This window comes from Schistocerca americana, chromosome 8 (assembly GCF_021461395.2).
Source record: "Schistocerca americana isolate TAMUIC-IGC-003095 chromosome 8, iqSchAmer2.1, whole genome shotgun sequence".
Taxonomy (NCBI): Eukaryota; Metazoa; Arthropoda; class Insecta; order Orthoptera; family Acrididae; genus Schistocerca; species Schistocerca americana.
The window spans coordinates 40,938,650-40,961,936 of record NC_060126.1 but is presented as its reverse complement, the minus strand read 5'-3'; the positions used below and the strand labels follow the sequence as shown (position 1 = coordinate 40,961,936).

Genomic DNA, 23,287 nt, shown 5'->3' with positions numbered 1-23,287 from the left:
GTTGATATTGCTCGAGTGTCTGGAGGGGGCCATATTGAACATCTCTGAACTTGTTTTTGAGTGAAAAAAAACCTTTTTAAATACTCTTTGTAATGATGTACAACAGAAGGTTACATTATGTTTCTTTCATTAAATACACATTTTTAAAGTTGTGGTATTCATTTTGAATCACCCTGTATATCGAAGGGCAGCTGACGGATAAGTACGACAAATTCTGTCTCGGCATTCGCGCCTTCGACAGCAGCAGTGATAGTGCATCAATACTCTGTGTGCTTGATGTTGTCAAGTTAAAATTAACAGATCGAGAGTCATCACAGGACATACACTCCTGGAAATTGAAATAAGAACACCGTGAATTCATTGTCCCAGGAAGGGGAAACTTTATTGACACATTCCTGGGGTCAGATACATCACATGATCACACTGACAGAACCACAGGCACATAGACACAGGCAACAGAGCATGCACAATGTTGGCACTAGTACAGTGTATATCCACCTTTCGCAGCAATGCAGGCTGCTATTCTCCCATGGAGACGATCGTAGAGATGCTGGATGTAGTCCTGTGGAACGGCTTGCCATGCCATTTCCACCTGGCGCCTCAGTTGGACCAGCGTTCGTGCTGGACGTGCAGACCGCGTGAGACGACGCTTCATCCAGTCCCAAACATGCTCAATGGGGGACAGATCCGGAGATCTTGCTGGCCAGGGTAGTTGACTTACACCTTCTAGAGCACGTTGGGTGGCACGGGATACATGCGGACGTGCATTGTCCTGTTGGAACAGCAAGTTCCCTTGCCGGTCTAGGAATGCTAGAACGATGGGTTCGATGACGGTTTGGATGTACCGTGCACTATTCAGTGTCCCCTCGACGATCACCAGTGGTGTACGGCCAGTGTAGGAGACCGCTCCCCACACCATGATGCCGGGTGTTGGCCCTGTGTGCCTCGGTCGTATGCAGTCCTGATTGTGGCGCTCACCTGCACGGCGCCAAACACGCATACGACCATCATTGGCACCAAGGCAGAAGCGACTCTCATCGCTGAAGACGACACGTCTCCATTCGTCCCTCCATTCACGCCTGTCGCGACACCACTGGAGGCGGGCTGCACGATGTTGGGGCGTGAGCGGAAGACGGCCTAACGGTGTGCGGGACCGTAGCCCAGCTTCATGGAGACGGTTGCGAATGGTCCTCGCCGATACCCCAGGAGCAACAATGTCCCTAATTTGCTGGGAAGTGGCGGTGCGGTCCCCTACGGCACTGCGTAGGATCCTATGGTCTTGGCGTGCATCCGTGCGTCGCTGCGGTCCGGTCCCAGGTCGACGGGCACGTGCACCTTCCGCCGACCACTGGCGACAACATCGATGTACTGTGAAGACCTCACGCCCCACGTGTTGAGCAATTCGGCGGTACGTCCACCCGGCCTCCCGCATGCCCACTATACGCCCTCGCTCAAAGTCCGTCAACTGCACATACGGTTCACGTCCACGCTGTCGCGGCATGCTACCAGTGTTAAAGACTGCGATGGAGCTCCGTATGCCACGGCAAACCGGCTGACACTGACGGCGGCGGTGCACAAATGCTGCGCAGCTAGCGCCATTCGACGGCCAACACCGCGGTTCCTAGTGTGACCGCTGTGCCGTGCGAGTGATCATTGCTTGTACAGCCCTCTCGCAGTGTCCGGAGCAAGTATGGTGGGTCTGACACACCGGTGTCAATGTGTTCTTTTTTCCATTTCCAGGAGTGTATTTCTAAAGAAGCAAACTGCCGTGAATACACATGGTCTGCAGTGGAACAAAAGTAGACCTCTGATAATGTTTAGCTTAAGACAGTGAGAGCACTGAGATGGAGATATGCTGTTAGTGATTTCGCTCGCTCCATCATTTTAAGACCAACGGAAGTTCATTGCAAGATCGTATATATCCTCTAACAGGTTTGGCATGCAATAAATGTGGAATTCAAAGCATACAAAGAACAATTATTTGTGAAATACTATCAAATAGTTTCCAAATGTCAGTGACTGTTATTTAAGTACAGCGACGCTGCGTGTGGTACTCCTTCCCACCATTAACAAAAGTTCCATTAAATCGAAAGTCTTCCATGCCATATACATTTGTATAGAATCCATTCTGAAATGTAACCTGTTCACAAGGGAAACACAGCCCATACAGCAAAGCAGAGGAATCAGATGTCTGTAAGCGGTACGTAAGTGCAGTGATGTTGTGTAGGGTACTCCCTTCCATAATTAACAAATATTCCATAAAAGAACAATCTTCCGCACCATATACATCCCCTACTGATTTCTGAAATGTACTTCCCTATCGCTAGCATTTAGACATGATCAAACTCGAAGAGTCCATTTCCATAATTATAGGGAAGAGATTGAAAACCAGGTCCTTTTTTGCGGAGGAAAATGTAAACGTTTCTCCAAACGTTACGTAGTCGCACATATCTATTCTGATCATCCGAACCCGCAAGCTAGTACATCCCTATAGTGGGCCTTTACAATAGTACAGGCTGATAGTCCATTTCAGCGTCAACCTGTCTTAGATGGATTCTTATATATTGCCTCGGCAAGCATACCACTTTCTCCTAATATACGCCATGCTTGTAGAGAGTTTCAGGGAGGGCATTAGAGAACGGTTGACAAGAATGGGCCAAAGAAATACAGTAGAAGAAGAATGGGTAGCTTTGAGAGATGAAATAGTGAAGGAAGCAGAGGATGAAGTAGGTAAAAAGACAAGGGCTAATAGATCCCTGGGTAACAGAACAGATATTGAATTTAATTGATGATAGGAGAAAATACGAAAATGCACTAAATGAAGCAGGCAAAAAGGAATACAAACGTCTCAAAAATAAGATCGACAGGAAGTGCAAAATGGCTAAGTAGGGATGGCTAGAGGACAAATGTAAGGATGTAGATTCGTATATCACTAGGTCTAAGATAGGTACTGCCTAAAGGAAAATTAAAGATACCTTTGGAGAAAAGACAACCACTTGCGTGAATATCAAGAGCTCAGAGGGAAACCCAGTTGTAAGCACAGAAGTGAAAGCATTAAGGTGGTTCAAATGGTTCAAATGGCTCTGAGCACTATGGGACTTAACAGCTGTGGTCATCAGTCCCCTAGAACTTAGAACTACTTAAACCTAACTAACCTAAGGACATCACACACATCCACGCCCGAGGCAGGATTCGAACCTGCGACAGTAGCAGTCGCGCGGTTCCGGACTGAGCGCCTTGAACCGAGAGACATAAAGGTGGAAAGAGTATAAAGAGGGCGATGTACTTGAGGACAATATTATGGAAATGGAAGAGGAGGTAGATGAAGATGAAATGGGAGATATAATGCCGCATGAAGAGTTTGACAGAGCACTGAAAGACCTGAGTCGAAACAAGTCCCCGGGAGTAGACAACATTCCATTAGAACTACTGACAGCCTAGGGAGAGCCAGTCCTGACAAAACCCTACCATCTGGTGAGCAAGATGTATGGGACAGGCGAAATAACCTCAGACTTCAAGAAGAATATAATAATTCCAATCCCAAAGAAAGCAGGTGTTGACATATGTGAAAATTACCGAACTATCAGTTTAATAAGTCACGGCTGCAAAATACTAACACGAATTCTGTGGTGTCACCGCCAGACACCACACTTGCTAGGTGGTAGCTTAAATCGGCCGCGGTCCATTTAGTGCATGTCGGACCCGCGTGTCGCCACTGTGTGATCGCAGACCTAGCGCCACCACAAGGCAGGTCTCAAGATACGGGCTAGCACGCGCCCCAGTTGTACGGACGACATTGCTAGCGACAATACGGACGAAGCCTTCCTCTCATTTGCCGAGAGACAGTTAGAATAGCCTTCTGCTAAGTCCATGGCTACGACCTAGCAAGGCGCCACTAGCCTTACCTAGTTTGAGAGTTATCGTATAAATGTCTCAAGAAGAACGTGTAAACCAACAAAGAATAAAGTTAAGTATATTCCAAAGCTACGTATTTTCTTTATAGCAGTCATAACGTATCCTGTTCCAGACTTGACGCCAGTTGGCATGTGTGTACGCGTGCCTTTCGGCTCCCTTCCCAGTGTGGCGTAGCAAGCTTGTTACGCCACAACAGATTGGCGACGAGGATGCGATTAAAGGATCGTGTTCTTTCTACTTGCTTTGCTCTGATTTATTTGTGTCATGGCTTCGCCACAATCTCCAGATGTACTGTCCGAATTTTATCGATTGCAGAATCAGCAGACGCAGGCATTATTGGATGCCCTGGGACAGCTAGTCCAGGGTCAATGTGCGCTGCAAACCGATGCGGCAGCCGCCGCTTCACCACTACCGCAGCCACAACATGCAGTTGCACCGCAGTTTCGCCAGTTTGACCAAACCCACGAGACTTGGACGGAATGGTCCCAACAGTTTGGCTTTCATCTAGCCGCCTACAGAATTCAAGGTAATGAGCGGCAGCCGTTTTTGCTTTCTTGTGTCGGTGTGTCCACCTACCGTGTGATAGTGAAATTGTTTCCCCGACGCGACGTAGCAACTCTGTCCTACGAAGAAATTTTGTCTGCTTTAGATGCCTATTTTAAAGAACCAGTTAATGTGGTTGCAAAATGGTATACGTTTTTTCGTACAAAACGTACGGCCGGTCAAACTAATAGGGAGTGGGTTGCAACTTTGCAAGGCCTTACAAGGGATTGTGCCTTTGATTGTGACTGTGGCCTTTCTTATTCAGATACAATGGTACATGATGCAATTGCACAGAACGTTTCTGATGTTCGCATACGGGAGCAAATTTTGAAACTAGTTAATCCCTCCCTTCAACGAGTGATAGACATATTGGATAGACAAGACACACTTGACTGTGCTCAGGAATCTTTTGAAACTTCGCCAGCCGTGTGTAACATTGACCGGCCCGCTGTGCGCGCTGCACGGCCAGGTAACCTGCCCTCTTGCACTTCGACGCAGCTGCCGCCGCGCTCTAAACCAGGTCTGCCGCGCCAGCACACAAATGCAGTGAAATCATGCCCGTGGTGTGCTACTCAACATTCGCGTGAACATTGCCCATCACGCCAAGCTATTTGCTTTTTCTGCAATAGGAAAGGACATGTTCAAAGTGTTTGCCAGAAAAAGCTCAGATCAGACAATCGCAACCATTCCCGGCCCTTTGCTTCACGTCGGAATCGAACCGCGGACACTAAGGCTTGTGGACCTTCGCCCATGGATATTCATGTAGTTAATTCCGCTTCGTCCAGTGCCACTTTCTCTAACAGTGACTGTGTTCGTCCCACAAAAACTGTGCGTCAACGTCGCCGGAAATCACGTCAATTAGCAAGTGATGCTGTATCAGTGTCTGTTCAAATTGCACAAAACAGTCGCTCTTGTCGTCAGCAGGACAATAAACTTTTTGTAGATTTGGACTTTAATGGCGAGGTCATACCATTCCAGCTCGATACCGGAGCTGCAGTTTCATTGCTCAATCACGACACGTACAAACAACTGGGCGCACCTCCGTTGTGTGCCGCAAGTGTTAAGTTACATAGTTATTCAGGACAGAATATACCTGTGTTAGGACAGTGCAGCCTTCTTGCAACATACAAGGGCCAAACAACACTTGTGTCGTTTTACGTTCTTCGTTCTTCTACTGCAGTGAACTTGTTTGGTTTAGATTTGTTTCAGTTGTTTAACATGTCTATTGTAAATCAAGGCCACAGTGAATCCACAACTAGTGACTGCTACTTTTCCTTTGCCCCGCCCTGAAGATCTTTTTGCTAAACTGTGCCCGGGAAAATATTTTTCAAAGTTGGACCTAGCCGATGCATACTTGCAAATACCGGTGGACGACGAATCCCAGCGCGTATTGGTGGTTACCACGCATCTTGGATTGTACAGGTTCAAAAGACTGCCATTCGGGTGTGCATCCGCCCCTGCATTGTTTCAGCAATATTTACAAACTATTTGTGCGTCGGTCCCTACTGCAGCAAACTATCTGGACGATATAGTGATCTCCGGACAGACAGAAGAAGATCATCTTGCGAACCTACGAACATTATTTCAGGTCTTGCAACAAAATGGTCTTCGCTTGAGGAAGGACAAATGTGTGTTTTTTGCTCGTGACATACCATACCTGGGACATGTCATTAATGCCCAAGGCATACATCCGAGTCTAGAGCACCTCCGTGCCATACAAGAATTGCCTTCGGCACAAAATATGAAGCAGCTACAGAGTGTGTTGGGTAAAATTAACTATTATCATAAATTTGTGCCGCGCGCTTCTTCCATTTCAGCTCCGCTTCATCGCTTACGCCGTAAAGATGTTCCGTTCGTCTGGACGACGGAATGCGAACGCGCCTTTCGCCAGTTGAAATCGGCGTTGCTTTCTAATACTTGCCTTACGCCATTCGATCCCCAGAAACCCCTTTTGTTGATGGTAGATGCTTCGGATTTCGGGATCGGAGCTGTGCTTGCGCACAAAGTTGGCTCGCATGATCGCCCTATTGCCTTTGCGTCAAAATTGCTCTCGTCTGCGCAAAGAAATTATTCCCAGATAGAGAAAGAAGCTTTGGCTCTCGTGTTTGGTGTTACTAAGTTCCATGATTTCTTGTATGGTCGTCACTTTACCATCATCACAGACCACAAACCTTTGACGTCACTTTTTCATCCGAACAAGCCTGTACCTCCGCGTACAGCGCAGAAATTCATTCGCTGGTCTATTTTCCTCTCGCAGTACCGCTACGATATTTTGTATCGGTCCACTGCTAAGCACGGAAACGCCGATGCGTTGTCCCGTTTGCCTGTTGCTGAGGATACAGCATTCAATTCTTCCGAACTTGCTTGCCTGTTCATTGATTCAGAAACCGATGAAGTGGTCGAATCGTTTCCGATTGATTTTCGTCGTGTAGCTACAGCCACAGCTGCTGACCCTGTCCTTGCTACCGTTTTGCGTTTTGTTGCTACGCAATGGCCTTTGTCAAAGTCTCGGATCGAGGATCCATTGGTTCACCGATTTTTTGCTCACAGGGAGAGACTTTTTGTTCGACGTGGTGTTTTGTTGTCGCGTTCTGATAATGATCAGTGTGCCGAACAACAATCCGCGCCGCCGTGGAAAGTCTTTGCATGGCCAAAAGCCACTTCCCCTTGGCAACGCTTGCACATTGATTTTGCTGGTCCATTCTGGAATGCTCTATGGTTGGTTCTGGTAGATGCCTTCAGTAATTTTCCTTTTGTTGTCCGGATGTCTTCCACGACGTCCTCCGCAAACATCCAAGCGTTGTCTGCTATTTTTTACGTTGAAGGTCTTCCGCAGACTATTGTTTCCGACAATGGCCCACAATTCATGTCCACAGAATTTCAGTCATTCTGCCAGGCCAATGGTATTCAACATCTGACATCCGCGCCGTTTTCGCCTCAGTCAAACGGTGCCGCTGAACGATTGGTCCGGACTTTCAAGTCGCAGATGTTGAAGTTGAAAGAGTCGCATTCTCGGGAGGACGCGTCGTTGCTCTTTTTGTCCTCGTATCGCTCTCAGCCCCGAGATGGTCGCTCGCCGGCTGAGTTGCTCCATGGTCGTCCTCATCGAACCTTGATGTCTTTGCTGCATCCGCCGCATCAGGTTCCTGCGCAGCGGCAGACTCCTGCTTTTGCTCCAGGCGACGTTGTATTCTTTCGCAACTATCGAGGTTCACGGCGTTGGCTCGCAGGGCGCATTATTCGCTGCCTCGGCCGCGCGATGTATTTGGTTTTGGGGGCCTCTGGTGAGGTGCGTCGGCATCTCAATCAGCTGCGCCTCTGTCGTCGCACGGGTTCTGCCGCTCCCCATCTGCTTTCAGCGACGGTGCCGTCCGGTCAGCGCCCTGGGGACCCATCTACTGGCTCGCCTCATCCCCAGGTGTTACTGACGATGCCTTCCATTTTGCCCCATGGCGACGCGCCACCGCAGCCGCCGCCGCCGCCGCCGACTGTTCTCCCGCCGGCGCCGCCCGCATTGGACCGCGCCGCCGATCGCTTCCCGTGACCAGCTGTCCTCCGTCGTGGAACTCTTGCCCGCTCCGGACCACATGGCGTCTTCGCGCGTCGGGTACCCCGACGCCATGGAGGTCGACCCTTCGGCCCCTCCTGTCTCTTTATGGGCGCATACACCGCATGTTGACGTGCACCCTGGACTAGGTTTTCAGGCGTTTCCTAGCTCCCCTCGGACCGAATGGCCGGGTGCGGGTGGCACAGTCTCGCCTGTTGATAGGCTCCCCACTTCATCGAATACGTCAACATGGGGTCCTCCCCACGGCGGGCGGAAGCCTTATCACACGATCGTTCGCCGATTTGCGGGGGAGGAATGTGGTGTCACCGCCAGACAACACACTTGCTAGGTGGTAGCTTAAATCGGTCGCGGTCCATTTAGTGCATGTCGGACCCGCGTGTCGCCACTGTGTGATCGCAGACCTAGCGCCACCACAAGGCAGGTCTCGAGATACGGGCTAGCACGCGCCCCAGTTGTACGGACGACATTGCTAGCGACAATACGGACGAAGCCTTCCTCTCATTTGCCGAGAGACAGTTAGAATAGCCTTCTGCTAAGTCCATGGCTACGACCTAGCCAGGCGCCACTAGCCTTACCTAGTTTGAGAGTTATCGTATAAATGTCTCAAGAAGAACGTGTAAACCAACAAAGAATAAAGTTAAGTATATTTCAAAGCTACGTATTTTCTTTATAGCAGTCATAACGTATCCTGTTCCAGACTTGACGCCAGTCGGCGTGTGTGTACGCGTGCCTTTCGGCTCCCTTCTCAGTGTGGCGTAACTAGCTTGTTACGCCACAACAAATTCTTTATAGACGAATCGAAGAACTGGTAGAAGCCGACGTCGGGGAAGATCAGTTTGGATTTCGTAGAAATGTTGGAACACGTGAGACAAAATTGACCCTACGACTTATCTTAGAAAATAGATTAAGGAAAGGCAAACCAACGTTTCTAGCATTTGTAGACTTAGAGAAAGCTTTTGACAATGTTGACTGGAAAACTCTCTTTCAAATACTGAAGGTGGCAGGGGTAAAATACGGGGCGCGAAAGGCTAATTACAATTTGTACAGGTACCAGATGGCCGTTATAAGAGTCGAAGGGCATGAAAGGGAAGCAATGGTTGGGAAGGGAGTGAGACAGGGTGGTAGCCTCTCCCTGATGTTATTTAATCTGTATATTGAGCAAGCAGTAAAGGAAACAACAGAAAAATTCGGAGCAGGAATTAAAATCCATGGAGAAGAAATAAAAACTTTGAGGTTCGCCGATGACATTGTAATTCTGTCAGAGACAGCAAAGGACCTGGAAGAGCAGCTGAACGGAATGGACTGTGTCTTGAAAGGAGGATATAAGATGAACATCAACAAAAGCAAAACGAGGATAATAGAATGTAGTCGAATTAAGTTGGGTGATGCTGAGGGAATTAGATTAGGAAATGAGATACTTAAAGTAGTAAATTAGTTTTGCTATTTGGGGAGCAAAATAACTGATGATGGTCGAAGTAGAAAGGACATAAAATGTCGACTGCCAATGGCAAGGAAAGCGTTTCCGAAGAAGAGAAGTTTGTTAACATCGAGTATAGATTTAAGTGTCAGAAAGTCGTTTCTGGAAGTATTTGTATGGAGTGTAGCCATGTATGGAAGTGAAACGTGGACAATAAGTAGTTTGAGAAGAAGAGAATAGAAGCTTTCGAAATGTTGTGCTACAGAAGAATACTGAAGATTAGATGGGTTGATCACATAACTAATGAGGAGGTATTGAATGGAATTGGGGAGAAGAGAAATTTGTGGCACAACTTGACTAGAAGAAGGGATCGGTTGGTAGGTCACATTCTGAGGCATCCAATTTAGTATTGGAGGGCAGTGTGGAGGGTAAAAATCGTAGAGGGAGACCAAGAGATGAATACACTAAACAGCTCCAGAAGGATGTAGGTTGCAGTAGATACCGGGAGATGAAGAAGCTTGTACAGGATAGAGTAGTATGGAGAGCTGCATCAAACCAGGCTCTGGACGGAAGACCACAATAACAACCCCATACGTCTGACTATTGAATATGTTACAATCCGTCTAGACAGCATAGACTTCACTGAATTAAAGTACTGATATATGACATCATCCATCCATCCTGCATAGTTTAAAAACCGTCAATTCCGATTACATCTGTTGTGTGATGACTTATAGTAAAGTAATATGATGCATAGCCGTAGGCAGCACTCAGATTTTCCTTTACATCCTGCGCTACACTCAATGCCACTATCTAGCCGCTGCTGGCTTAGTGGGGTGTACACGTCTCAAAGCACTTGTTATCGGACCATGTGGGGTTCTGTAGCACAGATCTTTACAATAGTACTCTGCTGGAGGGCGACATAATATTTTTTATCCCGCTGGAAGACTGCATACGTTGACATAACGGTGAAATTCTGTCAGTTCCATCCTTCGAGACTAGAAAATCGTCATTCTTCGACACAGGTCAGGAGGCGTGTCATCGTAGCTATCATGTAAGAACAGGTCTAAGTGTGTTTGATGGGGGAAAAAACTCAAAAAGAACGCATTTTAGTGATAACACTTAATTCATCAGAAAGTAAAAAATACATAATAAAATAACAGTATGCTTAAAATATCATTGCCTTCGTCAAAAATGCTCTTCCTGCAGCTAAAACAGGTCTCTAACACAGGCACATGAGGAGATGGAATGTCTGCGTTTTACTAGAGGCAGCACTATGTCTGCAGGGAAAGGATAGCTGTCCCAATTCTTCGTGGAAGCAGGGGAGCACTGTCAGAAGCTCTCACAGTCACCTGGTGAACTGTTGCTTCGTTCAGGATATTTGATGGGCTTTATAATACACTCCTGGAAATTGAAATAAGAACACCGTGAATTCATTGTCCCAGGAAGGGGAAACTTTATTGACACATTCCTGGGGTCAGATACATCACATGATCACACTGACAGAACCACAGGCACATAGACACAGGCAACAGAGCATGCACAATGTCGGCACTAGTACAGTGTATATCCACCTTTCGCAGCAATGCAGGCTGCTATTCACCCATGGAGACGATCGTAGAGATGCTGGATGTAGTCCTGTGGAACGGCTTGCCATGCCATTTCCACCTGGCGCCTCAGTTGGACCAGTGTTCGTGCTGGACGTGCAGACCGCGTGAGACGACGCTTCATCCAGTCCCAAACATGCTCAATGGGGGACAGATCCGGAGATCTTGCTGGCCAGGGTAGTTGACTTACACCTTCTAGAGCACGTTGGGTGACACGGGATACATGCGGACGTGCATTGTCCTGTTGGAGCAGCAAGTTCCCTTGCCGGTCTAGGAATGGTAGAACGATGGGTTCGATGACGGTTTGGATGTACCGTGCACTATTCAGTGTCCCCTCGACGATCACCAGTGGTGTACGGCCAGTGTAGGAGATCGCTCCCCACACCATGATGCCGGGTGTTGGCCCTGTGTGCCTCGGTCGTATGCAGTCCTGATTGTGGCGCTCACCTGCACGGCGCCAAACACGCATACGACCATCATTGGCACCAAGGCAGAAGCGACTCTCATCGCTGAAGACGACACGTCTCCATTCGTCCCTCCATTCACGCCTGTCGCGACACCACTGGAGGCGGGCTGCACGATGTTGGGGCGTGAGCGGAAGACGGCCTTAACGGTGTGCGGGACCGTAGCCCAGCTTCATGGAGACGGTTGCGAATGGTCCTCGCCGATACCCCAGGAGCAACAGTGTCCCTAATTTGCTGGGAAGTGGCGGTGCGGTCCCCTACGGCACTGCGTAGGATCCTACGGTCTTGGCGTGCATCCGTGCGTCGCTGCGGTCCGGTCCCAGGTCGACGGGCACGTGCACCTTCCGCCGACCACTGGCGACAACATCGATGTACTGTGGAGACCTCACGCCCCACGTGTTGAGCAATTCGGCGGTACGTCCACCCGGCCTCCCGCATGCCCACTATACGCCCTCGCTCAAAGTCCGTCAACTGCACATACGGTTCACGTCCACGCTGTCGCGGCATGCTACCAGTGTTAAAGACTGCGATGGAGCTCCGTATGCCACGGCAAACTGGCTGACACTGACGGCGGCGGTGCACAAATGCTGCGCAGCTAGCGCCATTCGACGGCCAACACCGCGGTTCCTGGTGTGTCCGCTGTGCCGTGCGTGAGATCATTGCTTGTACAGCCCTCTCGCAGTGTCCGGAGCAAGTATGGTGGGTCTGACACACCGGTGTCAATGTGTTCTTTTTTCCATTTCCAGGAGTGTATTTGCTGCAACTTTTCCAGTAATTTTTGATCTCTCTTCAGACAAATATTACCTCTCACAAGAAGCACAAACAGACCCTTGGAAAAGCCTGTATAATGGGAGTGAAGGCTTAAGTTGCCAAGAACAAGCTCTTTATCAATTGAAGACATAAAGTCTTTATATGAGTCCGCGATCATTTTTATTTTGAGCACTTTTATTTTCACAAGTACGTCTTGATCACATAGATTTCTTTACACTTTATGACCGGTTTCGGCTTATCGCCATCTTCAGATCGTTAAAATATTCTGATATATATAATCGTCGAGTTAAACATGTTGAGGCACAATGATTTATATCAGAATATTTTAACGATCTGAAGATGTCGATAAGCCGAAATCGGTCACAAAGTGTAAAGATATCTATGTGATCAAGACAGACTTGTGAAAATAAAAGTGCTCAAAACAAGCTCTTTTTAATTGCTGCAATCAGGGGAGAAAAGGCTAACATGGGACAGACTGCACTTAAACTGGATAAAGAGCAGTGTTATCTTCAGGTGAAAGCCGATTACTACGATGAGTGACGAAACCACAGCGTGTCAGGTGTGAAGAATTGATCGTGACTGCCGTGTGTGAACCATGAAACATGCTCCATCGGTAATGGAGTGAGGGCAATGCTTACCAAGGTGTTTGAAGGCTGTGCTTTATTCAGGGAACAATAAACAATGATAAGTACGAAGTTTTGATTCGGTGCGCTTCGATGTTTATTGTAGGTGATGCTTTCTCGGACGTGTAGTGGATTATCTAATGGGATCTGGTTCTATGACACACACCAAGAATCATGAATTCTGGTTATCTTGTCTCTATAATACAATTTCCAAGGTTATTGCTGTTATATATCATCCAGTCAATCATTTCATGTTCTTTCTGTCGTGACGTAATTGGGTACCAAGGATTTCGGAGGCTGGGAAATTCGCCAGACCTTAATCCAGTTGAGAATTTGTGGAGACTCGTTGGGAAGGGGGTGCAATAGAAAAGGTCTGCTACAAAATAGGAGCTGTTCGAGGTGATTGTGAAAGTTTGGCGCCATGAAATTGGGCTCAGCACCATTAGAAAATTGATCAACACCATGCCTGACAGAGTGAGGGCTCTTGTAAGGGCCAATGGGTAAAATAAAATACTAAGGTCATTTATAGTTCGATATCATCAGCGACATTGTATGTCATGGTACAGATTTGTACCTACTGTTGACAGATTTCTTTGAATTAAAGTATTAGGAACAATCTTGTCTTTCTTCATAATATTCGTTCTTTAATAAATATTTAAAATTTCAAAGACGAATGGGTTTTAGAAATTCTGTATCAAAATTCTATAGGAACGTGCAATACTTTAGAATAGCAGTGTAGGTGTTAAAAAGCAATGGGCATTTACACTGCCCTGTGGGAAGGCGTTATTCTGTATTCTCCACCAGTCTCTCCACAAAAATCTTCCATTTTGGAGTTGTTCACTAATCATTTGCGTCTGCTCGTTGTAGTTCTTGCTGAGAGTGTATAGCTTTATTTCTTATTTCTTGATCATAGGTCTTCTGAATGGACAGACGCAGCTTGCCACAATTCCTCTCTTGCACGATAGTCCTCCATTACGAGAGGCTGAAGGCAACTCATTCTTTTTCTGAAGACTGGTTGCTTTTATTCAGGATTCCAATACATCATATTATTCCCCATTCTTTTGGCTACAAAACCCTACTTCTCAACACAATCTTCGTACAATGGGACGTCCTTACACCATCTTACTGGAAGGGCCTCTACACTCTGATGGTACCACTCTGCTGGTCGATGTCAACATCTTGCTGCGTCAGTAACCTCACCATTATACACATACCGCTTCCCGCAGAGTGCATCCTTCATTGGGCCAAACAAATGGAAGTCGGAAAGTGCGATATCCGGTTTGTAGGGCGAGGAACCCAGCAGGTTTGAGTGTTTCAGCACTACCAATTGACCAACGAGGTGTTTGATTGTGATCTGTCGATCACCTCGAATGAGAGTGCCCATACGTTCCAACATTGCAGGAGTCACAGCTGTGAGTTGCCGGCCGGCAAACAGGAGATCGGAGATTGTACGATGTTGACAGAGATCTCGCCCAAAGGCTCACCGTGGCGGACTCATCGTGGTCCGTAGACACTATGAATATCTGCAACGTCCTGGTTTTCCACCAAAAGGAACTCAATGATAGGTCTTTGCATGGAACCCACTTCCGTTACAGACGTTATTTTGTAGGCTACGTACAGCGCCACCACATATAGGAACTTCATTAAACTACAGGGGCTAAAGCTGGTATGTATCATGATGCCCCACAACTAATTCCTCATCTTTTGAACCGAAGTTGGACGAGAAAAAAAAGTGTTGCTTTACTTATTGAACACCTCTCGCATTTGTTGATTGTGTCTCGACCTCTGTCTTTCGCTACATTTTTACCCTCTTCATTACAGTCTGGTACCATGGGAGGTTGCTCCCTGATGCCCTGTAGTCCTGAGCTTTCTTCTTGCCAGTGGTTTCCATGTTTCCCCTTCTTCGCCGATTCTGTGGAGTACCTCCCCATTCATTATTGTAACAGTTCATTTAACTTCCCATATCCTGTTTTTACGTGTGCTTTACTTTGTCCTTCATATCCTACTTTGGTTCGAAGGTAGTAGAACTCCTTAACTCTATTTTGTGGTCTCCAATTTTTATCTTTAGTTTTTCGTTAATCTCATTTCTGCAAATTCTCACTACTTCAGTCTGTCTTCGGTTTACTCTCAATCCATATTCTGTAATTTTTCTTTAGGTTGACTGAGTATATCAGTGTCATCAGCCACTCTTATCAATGGTATCCCATTGCCCTAAATATTACTCCCAAACTTGACCTATGTTTTATTTCAAAATGGTTCAAATGGCTCTGAGCACTATGAGACTTAACTTCTGAGGTCATCAGTCCCCTAGAACTTGAAACTACTTCAACGCAACTAACCTAAGGACATCACACACATCCATGTCCGAGGCAGGATTCGAACGTGCGACCGCAGGGGTTGCGCAGTTCCACACTGTAGCGCCTAGAACAGCTCGGCCACTCCAGCCGGCGTTTTATTTCCATCATTACGTCTGCGATGTATAGACTGAACACTAGGGGTGAAATATTTCGTCACTGTCATTAACCCTCCTAACCCGTGCACCTTGTTCTCAGTTTTCTATTCATTGTTCCCTCTTTCTTCTGGCCCATAATATTTCTGTCTTTACTAGCATTTGGCCATCGCCATGCATCATCTATCTTGTACATGCTGTACATTACTCATCTTGCCGTATAACTTGCTCCTATTTTGACAGATTTTCGAACATCTTAAACAACTTTTCGTATTTGTTAAAAACTTTCAAAAGCCAACATCGTATCAATATTTCTTTATTTACAAACAGTTGGTTCCGATAGACGTTACTGTCATCTTCAGATCTTCAAATTTTATGCTATAAAATGTGTTCAATTTGAGTTGGATCTCACACCAAGCTGCCATGTAGATAAAACGTATCACATAATATAAAGGTTTGTCATGAATAAAACATTTAAAATCAAGTAGCACCTTGTGCATATGACCATGTCCATACATGTAGTGTTAAGTCATAAAAAAAGAACAGCATACTATTTAATACATAGCAGCACATCTGTTAACATTAGCTAGACATGATCTGTCCATGGTAGATAACATCAGTTTTTAGAGGCCTGAAGATAAGAGCAAGCTATATCGAAATGTGTTGTTGGTAAATAAAGAAACATTTATGCAATCTTGGCTTTAGAAAGTTTTTACCAAGTAAACGAGGTCTCTCCTTCTAATTTTTCAGCAAGAGATAATCCAGACTAATTTTCGTAGACGAAGTCTTTTTCTAGGTCGACAAATCCCACAAATGCATACTGATTTTTCTTAAGTATTTCTTAAATTTGAGAATGACATTTTCACTCTGCAGCGGAGTGTGCGCTAATATGAAACTCCTTGGCAGATTAAAACTCTGTGCCGAACCGAGACTCGAACTCGGGAGCTTTGCCTTTCGCGGACAAGTGCTCTACCATCTTCTTTTTCGTTCGGTATTTATTGTTGCGTTTGGCCTGGGCGGACGTCACAAGACATCCGTTCAAGTTGATCGTTGGTTCTTTCAGTCAGTTTTTTTTTTATTACAGAGGGCGAGCAGCCCACTGACCGAACACGCTGAGCTACCGTGCCGGCAACATCTGGGCTCCCCGAGCACGACTCACGCCCCGTCCTCACAGCTTTACTTTCGCCAGTACCTGGTCTCCTACCTTCCAGACGCTCTCCTGCGAACCATACAGAACTAGCACTCCTGGAAGAAATGATATTGTGGAGACATGGCTTAGCCACAGCCTAGGGGGTGTTTCCACAATGAGATTTTCACGCTGCAGCGCAGTGAAGCTTGGAAAGTAGGTGACGAGGTACTGGCAGAATTGAAGCTGTGAGGACGGGTTGTGAGTCGTGCTTGGGTAGCTCAGTTGGTAGAGCACTTGCCCGTGAAAGGCAAAGGTCCCGAGTTCGAGTCTCGGTCCGGCACGCAGTTTTAATCTGCCAGGAAGTTTTATTCATTACATTATCAATCGCATTATCAGAGCTGACTCTCTGGTGCTCATACTGAAAACCAAACTGATCGTCGTGTAACAGGCCCTCAACTGTTTTTTCTGTTATTCTGTGTTTTGGTATTGTCAGCAACTTCGACGTGTGAGCCGCTAATCTGATTGTGCGACAGTTCTCGCAGCTATCTGGCCTGCCTATCTTCAGCCTTGTAGGCTGCTGAAAGGTCCAGAAACACGACCCCACTGACTGGTCTGAATCCAAAACTGTCCTCGGAGTCGTTGCGTTAGTTCCAGCGTTTGCGCGCTGTGTTAATCGGTGCTTTGCCCTCCGCGGGGGCAGAGGGCCATAACGGTCCCAGCACACCCAGCTCGGCCGAGCCTCCCCCCGTATCTTCGCGTTTCCGCCTGGCTTCTCTCGCACGCGCACTCGCGCCGGACGAGATGGTATCGGCCAGCGCGCGATAGCACCGACCCAACACGTGGCGCCACACGTGCAGGCCCGCCGCCATTAATCAAGCGCGGGCCGTGTCTGCTGATTGAATCGCAGGGCCGCTTCGGCCACATCCGGGGGCAGCCTGCGCCACGCCGCTCGCCGGACAGCCACGCACGTGCTCGTGTAGTGACGTCGTGGCGGCGGTGTGAGGCTGCGCGGTCCAGGTCGCACCGACATCGGTGAATCCCGCTGACGGCCGACATTGGTCGAAGATGGCCGATCTTCACAGACCAGTACGTCAGCACTTGGGCTATCACACTACACACGACCTCAATGCCTCAGTGTCCAGACCTGAGACAACAGTCGAAGAAATTCAGATCAGTTTGTGTTCTTCGTTCGAATCGGCCAACGTTCTCACACACGAAATATGGACCGACAGGAACTAAAATCTTTAATCTGGGAAATTAGGATTCTGTGGCATCCTGAGAATGAACCTTCTCCTTTTTTCCCCCCTCACTCATCTGACTCGTTCGATGCGACCCACTACAAATTCCTCTCCTGCGTTAATCTCTTCATCTATAAGTAGCTTTTGCAACTCGTGTTTTCAATTATTTGTAGGACGTATTCAGATCTCTGTCTTCACGTCCATTTTCATCCTCTAAAGCTCAGTTCCGCGATCTCTGTTAATACTGCTGCTACTACCACTACTGACCTTTCCCTTCTGATTGTCCACGTTTTCCACATGTTCCTTCCAGTGGCGGATCATGGGACTAAATTCTAGGGAAGCTAGAAAACATTGGAAAATCCCCTTTCCTTTCCTTTTCATCTTTTAATGTACGTATGCCTATCGTTTTTAACGACCACTGCGACGACTACTTCTACTACTGCTATTCAAAATGGTTCAAATGGCTCTGAGCACTATGGGACTTAACTTCTAAGGTCATCAGTCCCCTGGAACTGAGAACTACTTAAACCTAACTAACCTAAGGACGTCACACACATCCATGCCCTAGGCAGGATTCGAACCTGCAATCGTAGCGGTCGCGCGGTTAAGGCTGCAGCGCCTAGAACCGCTCGGCCACTCCGACCGACGAACGAAATACAGTCTCCAGTTCCATACACGCTCTGAGCGACTGAAGAATGCTCCACACATTTGTAACGTTGAATCCAAACTGTCTATGAGGAAATGATGGCCATAACAGGCGAACTGAATCGTATCACCTAATTCAAGAAAGAGCAGTTTATATAAAACGTGAAAATCTTGTTTCTAGTTTTGTTACAATATTATACAGTATCTCGAAATATAACTGTTTGTATTTTGACATCCATGGATTGCCAATGTATTAATCCATCATTTCAGTTCTATTCATGGAAGCTTCAGCTTGCGAATTAGTCGATCGTTAAGTGGAATTTAAAAATCGATCAATTTATGTTCATTCCTTAATTACTCCTGGTAAGCTATGCATTCTGAGACAGTATTGTAGCCAAATTGCGCATCATTGCTTTTTCTGAATGATGTTGAAAAGCCCTTCAGTCTCTGAAAATATGCTTTGAAAAACAGAGAGCAGAAAAACAAAACCAAGTCAATCTAGGAAGGTGTATGTGAAACCGCAGACTTGTTTTTCAGTGGGACTAGAGTCTGGACCGCCGCGCATGATTAGCCGAGCGGTCTCAGGCGCTGTCATCATGGACTGTGCGGCTGGCCCGGTGGAGGTTCAAGTCCTCCCTCGGGCATGGGTGTGTGTGTTTATCCTTAGGATAATTTAGGTTAAGTAGTGTGTAAGCTTAGGGACTGATGACCTTAGCAGATAAGTCCCGTAAGATTTCACACACATTTGAACATTTAGTCTGGACTGGTGTAGACGAAATAACGCAGAATAACGTCTTTCGCGCTCGCTGATGAAAGTGGGTAACGGTTTACTGTAAAAAGTAATTATTGCTACCACTGCTAACTCTACCACTAAAAACCAGTGAGGAGGCCCGGCCTCCCTCCTTTCCTCTGGTCAGCCGCCACTGGTCCCTTCCTTCGCCGATTCTGCAGAGAACCTCCTGATTCCTCATCTCGTCAGTCCTCTGGTCCGGTTTCCCCATTGCCCATGATGAAGAATGTAATATAATAGGTAGCCTTAAATCGCAGCTTTGTAGGAAACCAAGAGTAGACAGAACTTTTATTGGAAATTTTAGGCGTAAATAATAATCTCAATAGCTAATTTGTTCAACTGAGAAAATGACGTATTTTAAGCTTAAGGCTACTGTGGTGGATCTACTTTGTGTTGCAATAGGCGGTCAGTTTAGCCGTCTACAAATTGTTACTGCCACTATAGGAAATTGTAGGCTTAAATTATGACCTGAAGAAATACTTTGCTTAAGTGAGAAATGTGACCTCTTTTAGTCTTGAATTTACTATAGTGGATCTTTTTTTGTTTGTGCTTGCAGACCTTTTATTCCAGTAGAGTAGGTTCTTTGCAAATGTAGTGAAATAATATGTCTTTTCGCTTTTCATTGTTTTATATTTTAAAAGCATCTTTTTCCTAATACTCATGTTCATCCCTCTCCCCATGAACCATGGACCTTGCCGTTGGTGGAGAGGCTTGCGTGCCTCAGCGATACAGACAGCCGTACCCTAGGTGCAACCACAACGGAGGGGTATCTGTTGAGAGGCCAGACAAACGTGTGGTTTCTGAAGAGGGGCAGCAGCCTTTTCAGTAGTTGCAGGGGCAACAGTCTGGATGATTGACTGATCTGGCCTTGTAACACTAACCAAAGCAGCCTCGCTGTGCTGGTACTGCAAACGGTTGAAAGCAAGGGGAAACTACAGCCGTAATTTTTCCCGAGGGCATGCAGCTCTACTGTATGGTTGATGATGATGGCGTCCTGGTTCAAATGGTTCAAATGGCTCTGAGCACTATGGGACTTAACTTCTGTGGTCATCAGTCGCCTAGAACTTAGAACTACTTAAACCTAACTAACCTAAGGACATCACACACATCCATGCCCGAGGCAGGATTCGAACCTGCGACCGTAGCAGTCGCGCGGTTCCGGACTGAGCGCCTTAACCGCGAGACCACCGCGGCCGGCGATGGCGTCCTCTTGGGTAAAATATTCCGGAGGTAAAATAGTCCCCCATTCGGATCTCCGGGCGGGAACTACTCAGGAGGACGTCGTTATCAGGAGAAAGAAAACTTGTGTTCTACGGATCGGAGCGTGGAATGTCAGATCCCTTAATCGGGCAGGTAGGTTAGAAAATTTAAAAAGGGAAATGGATAGGTTAAAGTTAGATATAGTGGGAATTAGTGAAGTTCGGTGGCAGGAGGAACAAGACTTTTGGTCAGGCGAATACAGGATTATAAATACAAAGTCAAATAGGGGTAATGCAGGAGTAGGTTTAATAATGAATAAAAAAATAGAAATGCGGGTAAGCTACTACAAACAGCATAGTGAACGCATTATTGTGGCCAAGATAGACACGAAGCCCACGCCTACTTCTGTAGTACAAGTTTATATGCCAACTAGCTCTGCAGATGACGAAGAAAATGAAGAACTGTATGACGAAATAAAATAAATCATTCAGATAGTGAAGGGAGACGAAAATTTAATAGTCATGGGTGACTTGAATTCAGTAGTAGGAAAAGGGAGAGAAGGAAACGTAGTAGGTGAATATAGATTGGGGCTAAGAAATGAAAGCGGAAGCCGCCTGGTAGAATTTTCCACAGAGTAGAACCAAATCATAGCTAACACTTGGTTCAAGAATCATAAAATACATGGAAGAAGCCTGGAGATACTGACAGATTTCAGATAGATTATATAATGGTAAGACAGAGATTTAGGAAACAGGTTTTAAAGTGTACGACATTTCCAGGGGCAGATGTGGACTCTGACCACAATCTATTGGTTATGAACTGTAGATTAAAACTGAAGAAACTGCAAAAAGGTGGGAATTTAAGGAGATGGGACGTGGATAAACTGACTAAACCAGAGTTTCAGGGAGAGCGTAAGGGAAAAAATGGCAGGAATGGGGGAAAGAAATACAGTAGAAGAAGAATGGGTAGCTTTGAGGGATGGAGTAGTGAAGGCAGCAGATGATCAAGTAGGTAAAAAGACGATGGCTAGTAGAAATCCTTGGGTAATAGAAGAAATATTCAATTTAATTAATGAAAGGAGAAAATATAAAAATGCAGTACATGAAGCAGGCAGAAAGGATTACAAACGTCTAAAAAATGAGATCGACAGGAAGTGCAAAATGGCAAAGCAGGGATGGCTAGTGGATAAATGTAAGGATGTAGAGGCTTATCTCACTAGGGGTAATATAGATACTGCCTTCAGGAAAATTAAAGAGACCTTTGGAGAAAGGAGAGTCACTTGTATGAATATTAAGAGCTCAGATGGAAACCCAGTTCTAAGCAAAGAAGGGAAAGCAGAAAGGTGGAAGGAGTATATAGAGGGTCTATACAAGGGCGATGTACTTGAGGACAATATTATCCAAATGGAAGAGGATGTAGATGAAGATGAAATGGGAGATATGATACTGCGTGAAGAGTTTGACAGAGCACTGAAAGACGTGAGTCGAAACAAGGCCCCGGGAGTAGACAACATTCCATTGGAACTACTGACGGCCTTGGGAGAGCCAGTCCTGACAAAACTCTACCATCTGGTGAGCAGGATGTATGAAACAGGCGAAATACCCTCAGACGTCAAGAAGAATATAATAATTCCAATCCCAAAGAGAGCAGGTGTTGACAGATGTGAAAATTACCGAACTATCAGTTTAATAAGTCACGGCTGCAAAATACTAACGCGAATTCTTTACAGACGAATGGAAAAACTAGTAGAAGCCGACCTAGGAGAAATCAGTATAGATTCCGTAGAAATATTGGAACACGTGAGGCAATACCGACCCTACGACTTATCTTAGAAGCTAGATTAAGGAAATGCAAACCAACGTTTCTAGCATTTGTAGACTTAGAGAAAGCTTTTGACAATATTGACTGGAATACTCTCTTTCAAATTCTGAAGGCGGCAGGGGTAAAATACAGGGAAAGACTATTTACAATTTGTATAGAAACCAAATGGCAGGTATAAGAGTTGAGGAGCATGAAAGGGAAGCAGTGGTTGAGAAGGGAGTGAGACAGGATTGTAGCCTCTCCCCGATGTTATTCAATCTGTATATTGAGCACAAGCAGTGAAGGAAACAAAAGAAAAATTCGGAGTACGTATTAAAATCCATGGAGAAGAAATAAAAACCGACCTAGGAGAAATCAGTATAGATTCCGTAGAAATATTGGAACACGTGAGGCAATACTGACCCTACGACTTATCTTAGAAGCTAGATTAAGGAAATGCAAACCAACGTTTCTAGCATTTGTAGACTTAGGGAAAGCTTTTGACAATATTGACTGGAATACTCTCTTTCAAATTCTGAAGGCGGCAGGGGTAAAATACAGGGAAAGACTATTTACAATTTGTATAGAAACCAAATGGCAGGTATAAGAGTTGAGGAGCATGAAAGGGAAGCAGTGGTTGAGAAGGGAGTGAGACAGGATTGTAGCCTCTCCCCGATGTTATTCAATCTGTATATTGAGCACAAGCAGTGAAGGAAACAAAAGAAAAATTCGGAGTACGTATTAAAATCCATGGAGAAGAAATAAAAACTTTGAGTTTCACCGATGACATTGTAATTCTGTGAGAGACAGCAAAGGACTTGGAAGAGCAGTTGAACGGAATGGATAGTGTCCTGAAAGGAGGAAATAAGATGAACATCAACAAAAGCAAAACGAGTATAATAGAATGTAGTCGAATTAAGTCGGGTAATGCTGAGGGAATTAGATTAGTAAAGGAGTTTTGCTATTTGAGGAGCAAAATAACCGATGATGGTCGAAGTAGAGAGGATATAAAATGCAGACTGGCAATGGCAAGGAAAGCGTTTCTGAAGAAGAGAAATTTGTTAACATCGAGTATAGATTTAAGTGGCAGTAAGTCGTTTCTGAAAGTATTTGTATGGAGTGTAGCCA

General features: G+C 46.0%; 1 non-coding gene across 1 annotated transcript; it reads left to right on the top strand.

Moving 5' to 3' along the window:
* Positions 1-16,753: 16,753 nt before the first annotated feature.
* Trnas-uga lies at positions 16,754-16,830 on the top strand. The gene has a single exon. It is a non-coding gene; the product is annotated as a tRNA-Ser (tRNA).
* Positions 16,831-23,287: the final 6,457 nt, after the last annotated feature.